Source organism: Pseudorca crassidens, chromosome 17, assembly GCF_039906515.1.
Source record: "Pseudorca crassidens isolate mPseCra1 chromosome 17, mPseCra1.hap1, whole genome shotgun sequence".
Taxonomy (NCBI): domain Eukaryota; kingdom Metazoa; phylum Chordata; class Mammalia; order Artiodactyla; family Delphinidae; genus Pseudorca; species Pseudorca crassidens.
This window is the reverse complement of record NC_090312.1, coordinates 84,656,731-84,672,747: the sequence shown is the minus strand read 5'-3', so window position 1 is coordinate 84,672,747 and position 16,017 is coordinate 84,656,731. Positions and strand designations below refer to the sequence as shown.

The window sequence follows — 16,017 nt, the reverse complement described above, 5'->3', positions numbered from 1 at the left end:
CCGCACCCCCCGCCCCTGCCCACGCTGGCTTGCGGGGGCCCCTCTGTGGCACCGAAACGCCGAGCATGGAGCTGGTGCCGGCCCAGGGAGAGGAAACGGCAGTAAAACCCAGAGCCACGCGGCTTCCTGGAGCCGGGACGTGGGGTTGGCTTAACTGCTCTGAAATGAAAAGGATTCGGGGGGTTTTCAAGACGTCCCGGAGGTACACTTGCCAAGCCTAAAGTATCAGATTGAATTACAGTCTGATCCCGCCTCGCCCGGAGCTGGTCTGCTCTTTCCTCCGGGAGGTTTGTCCTCGGCTCCGGGCTGGGAGGAGGGAGGTGAGCGGTGGCGGGGGGGCGGGCAGCTGAGGGCCCCCACCATGTGGAGGTGCCCGGGAGAGGGCAGCGCCGAGGCCCCGGGGCCCCGAGGCTGCCCTTCCTCTGGGGCGGCCTCCGTGTCGTTCGTCAGAGTCTCGGGGGGTCCCCGAAAGAACTGAGAAGCACCGATAGGGAAAACAGGAGTATGATCTCACCCTTAGTGCTTCTCCTGGGGGAGCGCATGGCTTTGGGAAGTGACTGAAGGGCACAGGGAGGGTCTGAGCTCACTCAGGACCCGCCTGCCTCACTGAGTAACCGGCAGGGAAGCCGGGCCGAGGGCAGAGAGGACGCAACGTGAGAAGCAGCACTGAGTCGTGCGGGGAACCCTGGCCGCGATCAGTGCAAGGGATTGTTGGGGGCAGGCAGGGGAAGAGTCCCCCACACTGGGGAGACGGTGCTGCCCCAGCTCACAGGGTGGGCGCTTCTCAGGCCAGCCCAGGGGACCAGGCTCACCTCGTCCGGGCCTCCCGAACGCCCGAGACTTTAGGCTCCTTTGCTGCCTTGTGGAACGGTGTCCTGGCGTGGCTCTGAAGGCCCCGGCCCCGGGGCGGGGGGGGCGGCACCTGAGGGTGCGTCCCTGCTGTGTGATGGACACTCAGAGTCTTCCAAGCATTTGTAGGGAAAGACAGCACTGAGATCTGTTTTGAGGACACTGGCAAGAAAAGTGATAGGAAGACAGAATCTCTGCCACCTGGGGTGCAATGAAGGCTCCTGGAGCCGTCAAGGTCAAGATGTAAGGAAAACGGGGCGAGTCCACGGGGCACGACCACCGTCGCGGCACGGGCTGTGCTGGGAGATGGTGTCCTTCCTGCACGCACGCTGATGACCAAGCTCGCGGACTCTCCTGTGGTGGGAGAATCATTGGCGCTTGGTGGTGGCCCTGTGACACGTGCGCCTTTGCCCGGGGACGGTCGTCTTGTCTCCCGTGTCCTCCTGCCTGATCTCTGGCTCTGCTCACCTCTGTAACCATGGGTTTGCCCCAGTGGGCCGCGAGGTCCCTTATGGTTTTGTTGTTGGTGGAGGTGTCACCGTGGTGGCAGCAGGAGGGTCCAGGTTCAACGCGTGCTGCCCCTGCTTCCGTGCAGACACAGGACACAGGGACCACGGTCGTCACGGGATGATGATCGATCCCAGGGCACAGCGTGGTTGTCAGGGTGAGGGCAGCAGTTGAACCACACACGAGGGAAAGCACTGGGGTGAGTGTGTGTGTGGGTGGACGAAGCTTATGGGGTGACCTGGGTGCAGGAGGAACACTCACGTCACCACCCCCGTTCCCGGCCTGTGCCACACGGGTGAGGCTGCACCCACATGGCTCCTGGGGACACAGGCTGATGACCTCGTGGAGCACAGCTTCACTCCTGCCCACCTGGCCAGAAAGGGGCTCTGTGTCCTCCCCCTGCAGCAGGGCAGGGGGACAGAGCCAAAGGTGCCACCTGCTCCCTGGGGCTCACAGTGGGCCTTTCACACACGTTGTTCAATGTAAACTGCACAAAAATTTCCTAGAGGATAATTATTATTCTCATTCTTTTAAATGATGGAACTAAAGCCCAGAAGTGTATTAGTTAACAGCAGCTGTTGTAATAATTAAGCCACTGAATGTATAAAGGTTTAAAAATGACACAGGTTTATTTCTCATCTGTTTAAATCCCAAATGGGTATTCCTTCTCGAGGGAACTCTCCTCCAAGCCACACTTCAGAGACGTGGCTCTCTTTGCTTGGGACCTGCCATTTTCTTTTAAGGTGCTTTGACCCCTAGGGTGAGATTGATTTAAAATTTGGTGAAAATGGCATTTTAGACCTGGAATGAACCATAGCAACAAATAGTCCAAACTCCATATTTTATTGATTAAGAAACAGGCACTTAAGGAGACTGAGAGATTGACCAAGGTCTCAGAATTAGGTTTTATAAAAATCAGCTCCTCAAAGCAGGAGGCATCACACTTCCTGATTTCAAGCTATACTGTAAAGCTCTAGTAATCAAAACAGTATGGTATTGGCATAAAAACAGTCACATAGATCAATGAGACAAAATTGAGAGCCTGGAAATAAATTCAAGCATATAAAGTCAATTAATATTTGACAAGGGAGCCAAGAATACTCACTGGAGAAAAGACAGTCTCTTTGATAAATGGTGCTGGGAAAATTGGATATTCACATGCAAAAGAATGAAACTAGACCTCAATCTTACACCAGTCACAAAAATTTACTCAAAATGAATTAAAGACTTAAACATAAGACTCAAAACTGTGAAACTCCTAGAAGAAAACATAGGGAAAGATCTCCTTGACATGGGTCTTGGTAATGATTTCTTGAAGATCACACCTAAATCAGAAGCAACAAAATAAAAAAAGAAACAAGTGGGACTAAATCAAACTAAAGAGCTTCTGCACAGCAAAGGAAACCATCAACAAAGTAAAAAGACAGCCTATGAAACGGGAAAAATATTTGCAAACCATATATCCGATAAGGGTTAATATCCCAAATATATAAAGAACTCATACATCTCAATAGAATCAAACCAAATAATCCAATTAAAAAATGGGCAGAGGATCTGAATAGACATTTTTGCAAAGAAGGCAGATGGCCAGCAGGTACCTGCACAGATGCCAACATCACCAATCACTAGGGAAATGCAAATCAATATCACAATGAACTATCACCTCACACCTGTCAGAATGGTTATCATCAAAAAGACAAGAAATAAAAAGTGTTGGCGAGGAAGTGGAGAAAAGGGAAGTCTTGTACAACTTTGGTGGGAATGTAAATTGGTGCAGTGACTGTGGAAAACAGTGTGGAGGTTCCTCAAAAGTGAAAAATAGCACTACCATATGATTCAACAATTCCACTTCTGGGTATTTATCCAAAGGCAATAGAAACAATAACTTAAAAATACATAAGCACCCCCATGTTCATTGTAACATTATTTACAACTGCCAAGACGTGGAAGCTACCCAAGTGTCCACTGGTGGATGAGTGGATAAAGAAGTATTTATATATATATATATAATACAGTGGAATACTACTCAGCTATAAAAAATAGGAAATCCTACCATTTGCTACAAGACAGATGGACCTTGAGGGCATGATGCCCAGTGAGACAAGTCAGAGAAAGGCAAATGCTGTGTGATGTTTCTTACACGTGGAATTTTAAAACAACAACAGCGACGATGACAACCCCCAACCCACCAAGCTGATAGAAAAAGAGATGAGACTGGGGGTCACCAGAGGCAGGGGGGAGGTGGAGGAAGGTGGTCCAAATGTACCAGCTTCAGTTCCAAGGTGAATAAGGACCAGGGATGTGATGCCTGCACGGGGACGACAGTGAGGGCTGCTCTGTGGTGTACAGGAAGGTGAGAGGGGAAACCCTAACAGTTCTCGCCACAAGGAGAAATGTTTTTCTTTTCTCTTTATTGTATCTGTAGGGGATGATGGACTTTAGCTGAAGGAACTGTGATCACTTCACAGTGTATGTAAGTCAAACCATTGTGCTGTACACCTTAAACATGTACGGTGATGTATGCCAATTATTTCTCAATAAAACTGGAAAAATAATCCTCTCAGATACAATTTAAAAATAAGAGTCTTAGGTCTCTCTCTCTTTTTTTTTAAATAAATTTATTTACTTATTTTATTTTTGGCTGCATTGGGTCTTTGTTGCTGCACGCGGGCTTTCTCTAGTTGCAGCGAGCAGGGGCTACTCTTCGGTGCAGTGCGCGGGCTTCTTATTGCAGTGGCTTCTCTTGTTGCGGAGCACGGGCTCTAGGCGCACAGGCTTCAGCAGTTGTGGCACGTGGGCTTCAGTAGTTGTGGCACACAGGCTCAGTAGCTGTGGCGCACGGGCTTAGTTGCTCCCCGGCATGTGGGATCTTTCCAGACCAGGGATCGAACCCAAGTCTCCTGCATTGCCAGGCGGATTCTTAACCATTGTGCCACCGGGGAAGTCCTTAGGTCTCTTTTTTAAAAAAAATCAGTTCATGCATTTGGTTCTACAGATGCTAGTGAAAATTTGCTGAATGGGCCAAAATATAGATCAGATTTTTTCCTTCCTCAGTAAATTAAAAAACAGAGAAACCACAAATTCAAATCAGCTCCTCTTTGTAGACATAAAGTGTGGGTTCAGAGCTCTTCAGGGCGGTAAGAATATCCCATAAGGAAGGGCAGTGCACGAGGCTGAAGGTGGTGATGACTTTCAAGAAGAAAATAGTGGGTGCTCTTGCCTCCCTAAATTTTCACCTTTCAAAATAGATGTTTCTGTCTGTCGACTAACGATGAGTGTTCCCAGTAGGTGGCAAGTGAGTTTTCTGATTAACGATCCAAAGGCAGATATGAGGCTGTGTCCCTTTGGTGCTCCGGCGGAGCCTGGGGCAGGCGGGGGGAGGGGGCCAGCAGGCCTCATCAGCTCCCAGGCCACCGCTTTGCGCACAGGAGGTGATGCCTGGCTTGCAGAACAGAGGCTGGTGAAGGAGAGGAGCTCGGCGCTTCTAAACAGAAAACAAGCGAAAAGATGAGTCACGGCGGTGCTGGTGCAAAGTCTGCACTCAGGGAGGGATGAAGGGGTGGCAGGCTGAATCTCACCCTCTGATTCACGTCCCGCTGAAACCGGTCCTCTCCTCAGGAGATTACAGCCCAGGCTCGCCGTCTCCACCGTGGAACGTGTGCTCGCTCACCAGCTGGACTTGAGCACGTGGTGCGGGTGACAGCGGCCCAGGGCCGGGAGTGACCAGAACCAAGGTCAGGTCGTGGCCTCCCAGCAGCTAGACTATTTTTTATCCACACTCTCAACACCCACTTCCTACCGTCAAACAAAAGGTAGAAGAAAGAATACCACAGCTCAGAACCTTCACAACAGCAGCGTGTGATACCCACTAAAGCCCTGGAAACGGTCATCGCCGCCGTCACCGCACTGCGGACCAGCATCTCCCTGCCAGGGCCGTGTGGCAGGGCAGCCCTCCTGAAATCCGGCCTCGTGCTCAGAAGGCTGTCACCAAAGCGGATGTGTGCTTACGTTACTGGTGCAGACAGAAAGGCTGGTTTGCAGAATGAGTTTTTTAAGTGAGAGAAGTAATTTGTAAGAGGAAAAGTCACTGCTTTGAGCACGACTTTTGTTGTCATTTGTTGTGGTTGTCAAATCTACAGAAGTGCAAAAACTTGCAAAAACCCATGTTGAGCTGAGCTCTCCTGGAGGATGCACAGCCTCCAGAAACCCCTGTGTTTCCCTTTCCGCTAAGTGACAGATGGCCCTGCAGCCCCGGTTGGCAGAGGGGAGTGCACGTCTGAAGTTTGAAGCACTTGATTCTTATCAATTGTGTAGAGCAAAGTGGAAATAAATTACATGGATCTCAAGTAACTTAGTTTCCTGAGTTCTTTGGAGACTTGAGTGATTTCAGTGGAAATCTGAGGCTCTCCAGCCCAGCAAAGACAAGACAAGAAGCAGACACGCCATGGCTGAGGTGGAGAAGCCCAAGTACAGTGGAGTTTTTAGAGGGCTGTCTTTAGACAACACCAAAATTTCATTCTCACGTTCAGATCAGCTTCCTGGAAAAGGCAGCTGCTTTGCCGACAGTGAAGTCAGAGTAAAACACAGGTAGAGAGCAGGTGAGACACACGGCATCTTTCTCCTCAACTGTGAAAGTCTGGTGACCGATTGCCTTGTTGCTTTACTTACTTTTTACGATTTTATTTGGTTGGTGATATTATTTTCCTGGGGCTTGTTACAGTAAATGTACAATACTTTTTGTTTCTTTGGAGAATAAAATGCAAAACCCTTAGTTTCTAGACAGGAAAAAACAGGACGGCAGCAAAAGGCTGAGGTGTCATTTGACCCTCACGGGCTGGCGGCTTGTGGTCAGAGCGCCTGGCGTGGGGCGGGTGCTGTTTCTGTCTCCACCCCCCCCCCCCCACCAACTTCTCCCAAACCGTACAAGCTTCAGAGGAATCCCTGGAACTAAGGGACCAAGTCCTGGGGGCTCGGCAGTGGGGTGAAACTCTGGGAAAACCTCACAACAGGGCAGGCGGCCGCGTCCAGAAACAGCTCCACGGGGAGAGGGCTCCGGGGATGTTTTCTAATGTTGTCACAGACTTGGAATCAGCAAAACATGTCCTTTAAAGCAGATAATCTCTGGCTGCTGCGCTGTTTTTCATACAAAAACATTTTTATATGAAAAACTTCCTTTCATAAAAAAGTTACATATTTTCTCCAATAGTGCAAACAAGTAGCTAAGGTGTGAGCAGCAACAAACCCATATTTATTCTAAGAACTAATGTCACTTCTCTTCACTCCCCTCCTTCTATTATAAAAGGACATCCATGATGACCGCCTGGGCCTGGGTATGTTTTTTTTAAAAAAAGATCCTTTTGCCTTAAATTCCATTAGTTTTTGAACCTCTGGAATTTCACAAGAGGTGTCAAATTCAGCTGACCCCAAACTTTTCACTTGAACAGAAATAGAGCCTGGAGGAGAAAGCCCTGCTGTGTGCGGGGTACACGACCCGTAAGAGGAATGACAAGAGGGTATTTTAAATGATCTTGTCCAAGCCCGGGGCCCTCGGGGTCTGCTTTTCCTCTGAGAGGGGCGACGGGGCTTTGTTTAGATTTGCCGTGGCTGCCGCATCATATGCAAAACCAAACCCGACACAAGTTTCTTATTTACCAACAACGCTGTCACCTTTTTTCTTCTCTTCATCTGGTCTGTGGTGCGTTGCTGTGCATTCCTTCCTTCAGCCCTTAATCTGGGCCGACGGGGTGTGTGTGCGTGTGCGTGTGCGTGTGTGTGTGTGTGTGCGCGCGCGCACCCCACGACGGATGGGACCGGCCACTGTTTGCACGCCGTGCCTGCCCCGAGCAGGGATGGAGGCCGGCGCTCCAGGGCGGACGCGGCTGCTCCGACAGCCTTTTGCGACCCTTGCTTAGAGGACGCTTTCCGGTCTGAAGCGTCTGCCCCCGGATGTGTCTGCTTCTTGGCCCAGCGCTTCTCGGCGACACCGGGGGCGTGGAGGACAGGCTTCCTCCCTCGGGGACGCGGGGACGGAAAGCTGCCTCGGTGCTCCGGAGCCGTCCAGCATCACGGGGGCCTGGGGGGGCGGCGCGCCGTGTGGGAAGCTCTGCGCCAAGGCCGCGAGCGGGTGCCCGGGGAGCACACCTGGTGGGACGGCGAGCGGGTGCCCGGGGAGCACACCTGGTGGGACCGAGGAGGGGCGGGGTGAACTGGCCGCCGGCGTCTGGGCATGCTTAGCGGGGGAGCTGCAGGGGCGCGAGCGGCGGGCAGCCCATCCTCCGGCAGAGCGGCCTCCGCAGCAGGCCCGGCACGTGTACTCTTCACCAAAGCGGCTCGGGGGCGGCACGCGCGAGCCTGCGCCCCAGGGAGGGCGGGGTGAGGGCTGCCCGCCTGGAGACGCCCCAGGGCTTTGGGGAGCTGGCCTGGGACTCCAGGGCTCCGCCAGCTGACCTCTGCGCTCGGAGGGCAGAGACGATTTTCTTTCCTCCTCCAAGAGAATGCTGCCTTCCTCGTATCTGCACAGAGACCGAGAGGGACCCTGCTAACCCCCCGCAGCTGTGCGGGGTCAGCCCTGCCTGAGGGGTCTGCCCGGGGCCAGGCTGGAAGGCGTGTGGCCCAGGTCTTGCGACCCCCTGTCCTCTGTGCCACATCCGTCTGATTTGTTGGGAGTTGCCTTTTCATACAGGGACATTCTTATGATTATGCAGAATATTCCGTGGCTTCCCAGGGCCTCCTGCCCCTCCCGGGATCTGAAATTGCACCTTGAGGGTCTCTTCCTCCAGCGAGTCTCCCCGCGACAGCTGTGCACGGGGAGGTGCTTGGAGGCTCTTGCAGAGCTGGCTGGGACCAGGGGCTGTGGAGGCATCACCCCGCTGTCACCGGCAGCCGAGGGTGGACACAGCTGCGGCACCGTGGGGAGAGCGCAGGGTGTGGGAACCACTCACCCATCACAGGCCTCTGTTGGGCCGTGCGTGCGTGCGTGCGTGTGTGCGTGCGTGTGTGTGTGCGTGTGTGTGTGTTACCGAACCCAGGTCCTGCTGCTCGCCGCTTGAAAGCCAATTCTCGAGAGACAAGGGTTGCTCGGAAAGGAAAGTTTGCTTTATTTCGGAGTCCGGCAGCCGGGGCAGAGGGTGGGCTCCTGTCTGAGAACCAGCTCCCGATGGCTGCTCAGGGGCCAGGGGCTTTTAAAGGGCAGTTTCGGGGTGTGCAGGCGGAGCGGGGAGCAGGACAGCGCAGTCAGCTCCGACAGTCGTCTTGAAATCGGGGATATGGTGGTCTGATCGGTGTCACCTTGGCTGTTTTAAGTACAGTTAACCCTTAGCTGCAGGGTTTGTTCCCGTTTCTTTGAGGCCAGTTCTCGGAATCGTGTGAAGTGGGACAGCGTATGGCGTGGCTTCAGTTTGGTCGTGATGCAGTCAACCTCCTCCACCTGGCGGGGGCTTCGGTACAGCTCACAGGATGCGGCTCAGAATATGACCTGCAGCCCTTAAAGCAGAGCTAAAGGCCCTTGGCTGTGCTTAATGACTAAGCTATGATTGTTTGGTCTCCTTTGACTGTTTTCCTTCGTTTCTGCATTTTCTCCCTTCTCGGATTAAACTTACTCTTTGGCTAAAGGTTTCCCGCGGAGGACGTAGTGGTGGGGACAAGGGCCGTGGGGCCCTGCTCTGGTTCATGCGGACTCTGCCCCTCAGGTTCTCCAGCCAAGGTTTGGCACCCTGTGACGCGGGTGCTTGGAGGTGCCTGGTCGCGTGGCCCCATTGCTGCTGCTCCGGGGAGATCCTGGGCAGCTGAAGGTGGGCCACATCGGCTGCCCGTTCCCAGAGCCACCTGCCCCGTGAACCGGGACAGAGTTAATGGATAACGGCGTCCTTCCCCATCCTAATTCAGACGTTCCGCCATGAGCCTTCAGAGCTGGGCTGAGCTAGTCCAAATATCACTGTTTACCTGACCTAGTTAAACGGCTTGTTTTTTTAAAGGAGGAGCTGAATTCAAAGCTCTTCACCCCAGAATCACTGCACGTGAGGTGGGGAGGGATCCTCGGACTCCTTCTGGCTTTGTTCTGCAGCAGAGCCGTGCACCCTGGTGGCCAGAGCACAGGTGGAAGCCCACAGCGCCGGGGTCTGGTTCTCAGGTCTTAGCTGTGTGAACACCAAAGCACCTGCCATCTGTTTCTTTCTTTCTACACAGGGAATCGAGGCACTGACCCCGGCTGCTCTAATGACTGCACGAGGCGGTGGGAGGGCCTGGCGCTGGCATCATTGCCGCAGGATTACCATCTCTGGCGCTCGCGAGTCTGCCGCCCTGTCTGGGCTCAGAGAGACGGGTGCAGGGCTGGCCTGGCCGCTCTGTGCTGTGTGCCCTGGAGGACGCCCTCAGGTCCTGCCCTTGGTGCTGTGATGGGACCAGATCACGGCACGAGCTGCCTCTTCTTCCTGTAGGAAGAAAACAAGTTTTAAAAAACTCAAGACCTGACATGATTTTGAAGCCAGGCTCTGCCCTGTCCTGTGAGACCTGTGGAATGTCCTGTGAGGTCTCGGCTTCCTCTTCTATAAAATGGGGGTCATGGCAGCCTCTTCCTGGGGGGTTGGCAGGAGTGGACCATTCCCGGGGCGGCCAGAGTCACTGTCTTTCCGGCAGTGTCCCCATCGTCTGCGGTGGGGCTCTGGGAGCCCCTGGCTCCTGGGGCATCAGCGCTCGGCTTCCTCGGGCTACACGGGGCCACAGTCTCAATCGGTTGGTCACTCTGTCACTTGGGCGCTGCCGCGGCTCCCACCCCCTCCCGCCCCATAGGCAGGAGGCCGGTCCCAGCCTCTCCTTCTTGGGTCCTGGCTCCTGACCAGGTGCTCAATAAATATTTGGTGAACGATGAATACGGAGGGAAAAGCCACTCCTGCTGCGTTTCTGGACTGTCCTCCATGCTGTAGCCTTGGGTCCATATCGCAGGCACTGGCTACGTGGCCCTCAGGCCTAGGGCCCCTGACGTGAGGTGGCCGCGCTGCCCCCACCGTTCCAGTGATCTTCCTCTCTTATTAGGACGTGGTACGGGAATCTCACTGGCATGTTATTGTTTTCTTAATCACTACATCATAATTCTAATGCCTTTTCCAAAGGGAGAAGTTTTTCACTGGCTGTGTCTGTATAAACGTGTGTATTGACATAAATAAGTTAAAGTTAAATCAGTTATTAAAAACTTACAAAAGCTCAGGCATGCCAGCTTGTATTCAGCCTTTAGAAGGTCTGCAAACTGAGGTGACGGGCTCTGCTCGCAGCTCACATAGCCGGGCTGCAGAGATGGCCCGTGGGAAAGCGCCTGAAAAAAACGTTAGGGCCTTTCTACTGGTGGAGAAAGAGTGTGGACCCAGGAAGCCAGTTTGCACGCTCCCCTACCCACTCTCCCTGGAGCCCTCCCGCACCCCCCAAAGGTCCTGCTCCCCACGTCGGCGGGCAACTGGAGGCCTGGCCAGTCACCCCACCTTCCCAGCACCCGGGGGACCTGGGATGTGACGCACCGGCCTCACCCAGGAAGCCCAACACCTTCGCTCCCGGGCTCAGGGCTTCCCATGGGACTGCTGCGCACCTGACCTGACGCTCACCTGTGAGCACCGAGGCGCGGGCCTCCCTCCCCTTCCCCCTCCGCCCGGGTGAGCCCCCCACGCCGTGTCCCCCTGCGCCGGTCCCGTCATCCGCCGGCGCCCCACAGCCGGGGGCCAGGGCCCCGCCGGCCTCCCCGCACCTGTCCCGGGACCGCCGCCCCCCGCCCGCCCGCCCGCCCGTGTCGCTGGCGCCGAGGCGCTCCTGGCTCTTGCACTCGGATGACTTGCGTTAACAGCTCATTTAGCGCCGCGGCCACGCGTGCCCGCGCTGCCTCCGCCCCCGTGGGCGCTGCAACCCGCGCCTTTACGAGACCCTTTCAAGGGCTCGCAGGCCCGGCCTCCCCCTCCGCCCGGCCCCTCCGCAGGCCTATCTGCGCTGCGATCTTGAGTCCTTGCAGGAAAGGAGCTATTTCTGGCCACCGGTCACTCCACCCAGGGCACTGGTCTCATCTAAGATTTACGGTGCTTTCCTGTGTGCGCCTGGGGATCAGGAAATCTGTTTGCTGTCACAGCAGACGCCTGGCTGCTGCCATGACATACTTGGCAGACTTTTTGGACAATAATTTCTGTAGAATGTTGAGACACACATACAGGACATTTCTGATGCCCATGGACACATGCAACGTGCCCTTCATCCTGGGATCTGACGTCTCCCAGGCTCCTCTGAGATGCTTCTTGGTGCTAACGCTGCGTCCGTGTCAGGAGCCTGTGTTTTGGGTTTGGGCCCCTTCCTGAGTTCTAACAGGGGAGGGTGCCTGCAGCTGGGGGACGGGGTGGCCCCTCCAGAGAATGGCAGAGAAGAGGGCTTTGACATCTGTCGGAGTTCTGTAAACTCTAGGTCTTCTCTCCTTTTGAAGAATTCCATGTCCCCCTTGCTTAGATTTCTAATATAGACGATGTTCCAGGATAACAGTAATACTCGGGCTTCTGCTTACAGAGAGGAGGCTAGTCCCCGCGTGCAGAAGATGTGGAACGGGCGGACCTGGCGTGGGGCGGGAACTTGTGAGCCGCGTGTGTGGACTCCGAAAGGGGCCTCAGATGAGCCCAAGCAGAGGGCTCGGGGGCGAGCGGTGGGGACCTAGGGGAGGGCAGGTCTTTTCTGGGCTGGCTTAGTGCAACCCGGGGGTTCCCATCTGCATCCCCACCAGCCCAGAGTAGCTCAGACCAGGATTGCCTGGACGGGGCCCGAATTCCTGCCTCTTCCGGTGCCTCACTGCGTCCTGGGGGGCTGGAAGCTGGCCCCTCCTGCGCCCCGGGAGACCAGCCCGTCAGCAGTGGACTCCCTTGCGGGGTGGGCCTGGGGGCACGGTCACCACCGTGTGCTTTGTTCTGCTGGCCGGTCACCTCCACGTTCTCTGACCACTTATCCACTCAAACCGAATGTCCCACCATGAGGTCACCTACCATTTGGCGAAAAACCCTGATTGTGCCCTCAAAATGAGTGTCTTTGGGGTGACCCCAACCCCTGAGGAGAGAGACAGAGGTGCCTGCTTCTCTGTGACGATGTAAACGTGTTCCTGAGCCCAAGCTCGTGTCCCTGAGCTGACTAGCGGCGGTGCAGCACCCACCGGTGGCCTCGGTGTCACCGTCAGTGACCTGGTCCTCCTTCCCGGTAAGCTCTCAAGAGCTTTTGGCAAAACTGCCGCGTCAGCTCCGTCTCTGGGGCCCCGAGCCACCCTCTCTGCCCCTGCTTCCCACTCGGCCTCTTGGCCGGAGGCCGCCTCCTGTGCAGGTGCTTCCAAGGCGGGGCCGCTTGATCCTCAGGCCAGGCTGTGTTTCTAACCGAGGAGTCGTCTACAAGTGGCTGAGCGGCTGTCACCTACAGTGTCACCTGCTGAGAGCCTGGTGGTCTGTGCTCCTTGTATTGGGGACATAGCCGGGCAAACACCGGTGGGGTCTCTGGCCTGATGCGCGGGGGTCCAAGCTCCCAGGACCACCAGCTCCTGTCTCCGGGGGTGAACGCTTGGAGTCCCTTTCACGGCCCCTCGCGTTTATTTTTCATGCTCTGTTAAGGCATATCGGTTCTTTCTAACCCGTTCTTCCTTTCTCGCCCTCCTTCTCCTGCTGCCCTGGTCTGAACTCCTAACTGCTTCTCATCTCTTCACACCGCCCTCCCCCGTAACTCCCATCGCCTCTCCCCTGGCAGATGGATGACTTCTCAGAAAGGGCTGATGCGATCAACTTAACTATTTGGTCAGCAAGCGTGTACTGAGCACCTACTGTATGCCGGACACAGGGAAAAGCGCTGGGGCTGCAGAGAGAAGGAGCCAGCCCTAGACACCCCCAGAGACCCCCAGAGCTCACCATCTCCTCCACAGCGACCTGGACTAAAACACAGAGCGATCAACAGGTGCTGGGAGACAGAGACGCTGTGTCCTCTCATCTGCCAGGTTAAACTCCCGTTCACCCTGGACCCCGAGCTCCCGCCACCTGGGCCCAGCCTGGCTTCCCGGCTTCCTCTGATCTGCTTCCTGTCCCACCCCACACTCCTGTCTCTTCCTGAGCGGCCGCCCTTCCTGCCGTTCCGCTTCTGCCTTTTCTCTGCGTCTGCGATGCCCCACCCTGACCGCCGCCATCAGTTCAAGTTCTGTCTCGCCTCTAAACCGGAGCTTGTATTCAGAATCCCCCCACCTGTCTTCCTCAGACTTCCTGGCCTTTCGTTTGGGTCTCCTCCACGACATCGTCAGACACCACCAGCGCTGGAGCCGAGGGCCTCGTGCACCCACACGCCGTGGGCTCCCTAAGTGCCAGGCCCCGTTCCTCATTGGGCAGCGCTTTCCAGGGAATGGCTGATTCCGGGGCGAGGCTCCGGAGGGAGGAACCATCTCTGGGGCTGGTGGGGGGCTCACATCCAGGGTCCTTTCCAAGAAGAGGGTTCTGGACAGGACCCACGGTCCGAGAGAAGACAGGGCAGTACAGCTGGAACGAGAGGCTGGTGCCTCTAACTGAGCGTATTTCCAGTGAGAATTCCGATATGGCTGTGTCTGGGACCCCAGAAGAAAAAGACCTTATTTTAAGTCGGTAAAGGGAATGACTCAACCCTGGTCTCAGGGTGAAAGGAGAATAGACCAGCCCAGGAGTGGAGGGAAGTGATGACCGGGTGACTTCTGGGAGTCAGCTGAACTCTTTTAACCATCTACCTGAGGAAGGCAGTGTGGCCTTTCGCAGTCTCTGCTGTGTGCAGTATGTGTCCTGGCTTTTCTTCTCCCTCCTGGAGAAGGAGAGGTGGTAGAAAGCTGGGCCCCGGGGAGAGTGACACTGGAAAGGATGGAGGTCATAGGGGTCATAGGAGCACAGAGGCGACCTCCTCACAGGTGGCTGGGGACCGGGTCCTCAGGACCTTTTAGGATGCATTTGGTTGCAAGTAATTGAAAGCCCACCTCAAAGTGGCGGGAAGAGTAAAGACAGGCGTTTCTCATACTCTGAAAGGCCAAGGCAAGGGGCCCCAGTGTGGCAACTCCACTCCCTGGGCTTGACCCCGAACGGCAGCCGACCTGGGTGCCCACCTGGATGTGCGGGCGGCTGAAGGGAGTGGGTCAGCGCCTGTAGCCCAGCAGCGAGGCCTCGGTGTCTTCTAGCTGCTCCTCGGTCACAGGTTCAGTGCAGGCTGTCCTGGCATGGGGCACTCTGTGCAGGTTTGGAGAGATCGGGGGCCCCCTGAGCTGCTGGCCTGTTTCTGCACGTGGGTAGAGACACCATGGCCTGCCACAGAGATGGTGTCCTCAGGGCTGGGCGTCCAGGGCCCGGACACCACCATCGGGAGGGAGGGGAGGTGCCCAGGCCCTTGTGGCTGATGAGCAGAGAAGGCAGGGAAGGGGCCGAAGGCTGTGCCCCAGGCCGGCAGAGACGCGGGGCTGGGCCCTGCGGTGCTGTCCCCAGAGGCTGGCCCGGTCACCGTGCTGGGATAAACAGCTGTCCACGCCGTGCACTTATCTGCACACACAGGGAGGGAGGCCCTGGGTGGGTGGAGCCAGACCTGCAGGTGGGCGGCTAAGAGCTGCCCAGAGGGCTGGCCTGTGGGAGGAGGTGGGACCACTGGGGCCTGGGAGCCGCGGGCCCGAGGCGCCGTAGGCGTGACTCCCGAGCTGAGCGGGGCCTCCTGTCGTGTGGGCGCGGGGGCGGGCCCTGCTGCTCTTCCTCTGGGCTGCGTGACTTGCACGAGGTGAAGGCTAAACTGCCTCTGGTTCAATCTGTATGAAGATAAACCACTGTTCCCAGGAAGCCTCACAAGGGGCGGAGGCAGTGGTGAGGGCCCCGTGGAGGCTTTGGGACGCTGCTGGCCTCCTGCAGGCACCAGGCTCCCCCGGGGACACCGCCCGGGCTCCGGGCTCCAGGCCTGACTCCGCGGCCAGTACAGCCCCTCCCAAGTGTGCCTCACCAGACGGTGCCCGTGGGGCCTGTGTTTCCTCTTGGGCATGCTGTCCCCTGTCCCTCTGCTTCCTGGGGTGAGGCCCCCCGGGGCTCCTGCAGCCGGCACTCGGGGGACCCACACCCCAGCCGCTTGCTGTCACATCCACTGGCTGAGCCGCCTGCTGTGCCTGGACATCACACCCCATGCCCTGCATGGAGCCTGGCCTGTCGTCCTCAGGACCCTCTGGGCGCAGAGACCCCGGGGGTCTCCGCGGAGGCTGTAGAGTGGCCCAGCTGCACGGTGTCCCCTGCTATGTTCTCAACCCCCATACGGTCCCCTTGGGCCCACGGTCATCTGCCGTGATGGCTGTGGTGACGGCAGCATCAGTGAGCGATGAGGAGAGACCAGAGGCGCAGGAAACAATGACTAACGTGGGAAGAGCCGATGGTGTCTGGACAGGCGGTGACCCACTGTCTTCTCAGGGGCCTCAGTTGGCTTCGCACAGGGACTGGTGCACTCACTTCTTCTCCAGGCTGGTGGTGCATCTGGGCCTGGAGGTCTGTGCGCAGGCGCTCCCGGGCAGTGTTGTCTGTCCCAAGCCCAGGGCCACCGTGCAGGCTGCGCTGTGTGTGTGACCTGCGCCCTGGCTGGGCGCCAAGGCCTCGCCTGGCCTGGGGGCACCCCCAGGAGTCTCATCCCTAGCTGCTGTCGGGAGTCTGA

At 56.5% G+C, this 16,017-nt stretch overlaps 1 long non-coding RNA gene across 1 annotated transcript in view; it reads left to right on the top strand.

Annotated features, from left to right (window-relative positions):
• Window positions 1-16,017, top strand: part of LOC137210468 (uncharacterized) — a 56,276-nt gene continuing 40,259 nt past the window's right edge. The window contains exon 1 of the long non-coding RNA XR_010936557.1: window positions 1-320. This is a non-coding gene — a long non-coding RNA (uncharacterized lncRNA). The remainder of the gene's footprint in view (window positions 321-16,017) is intronic.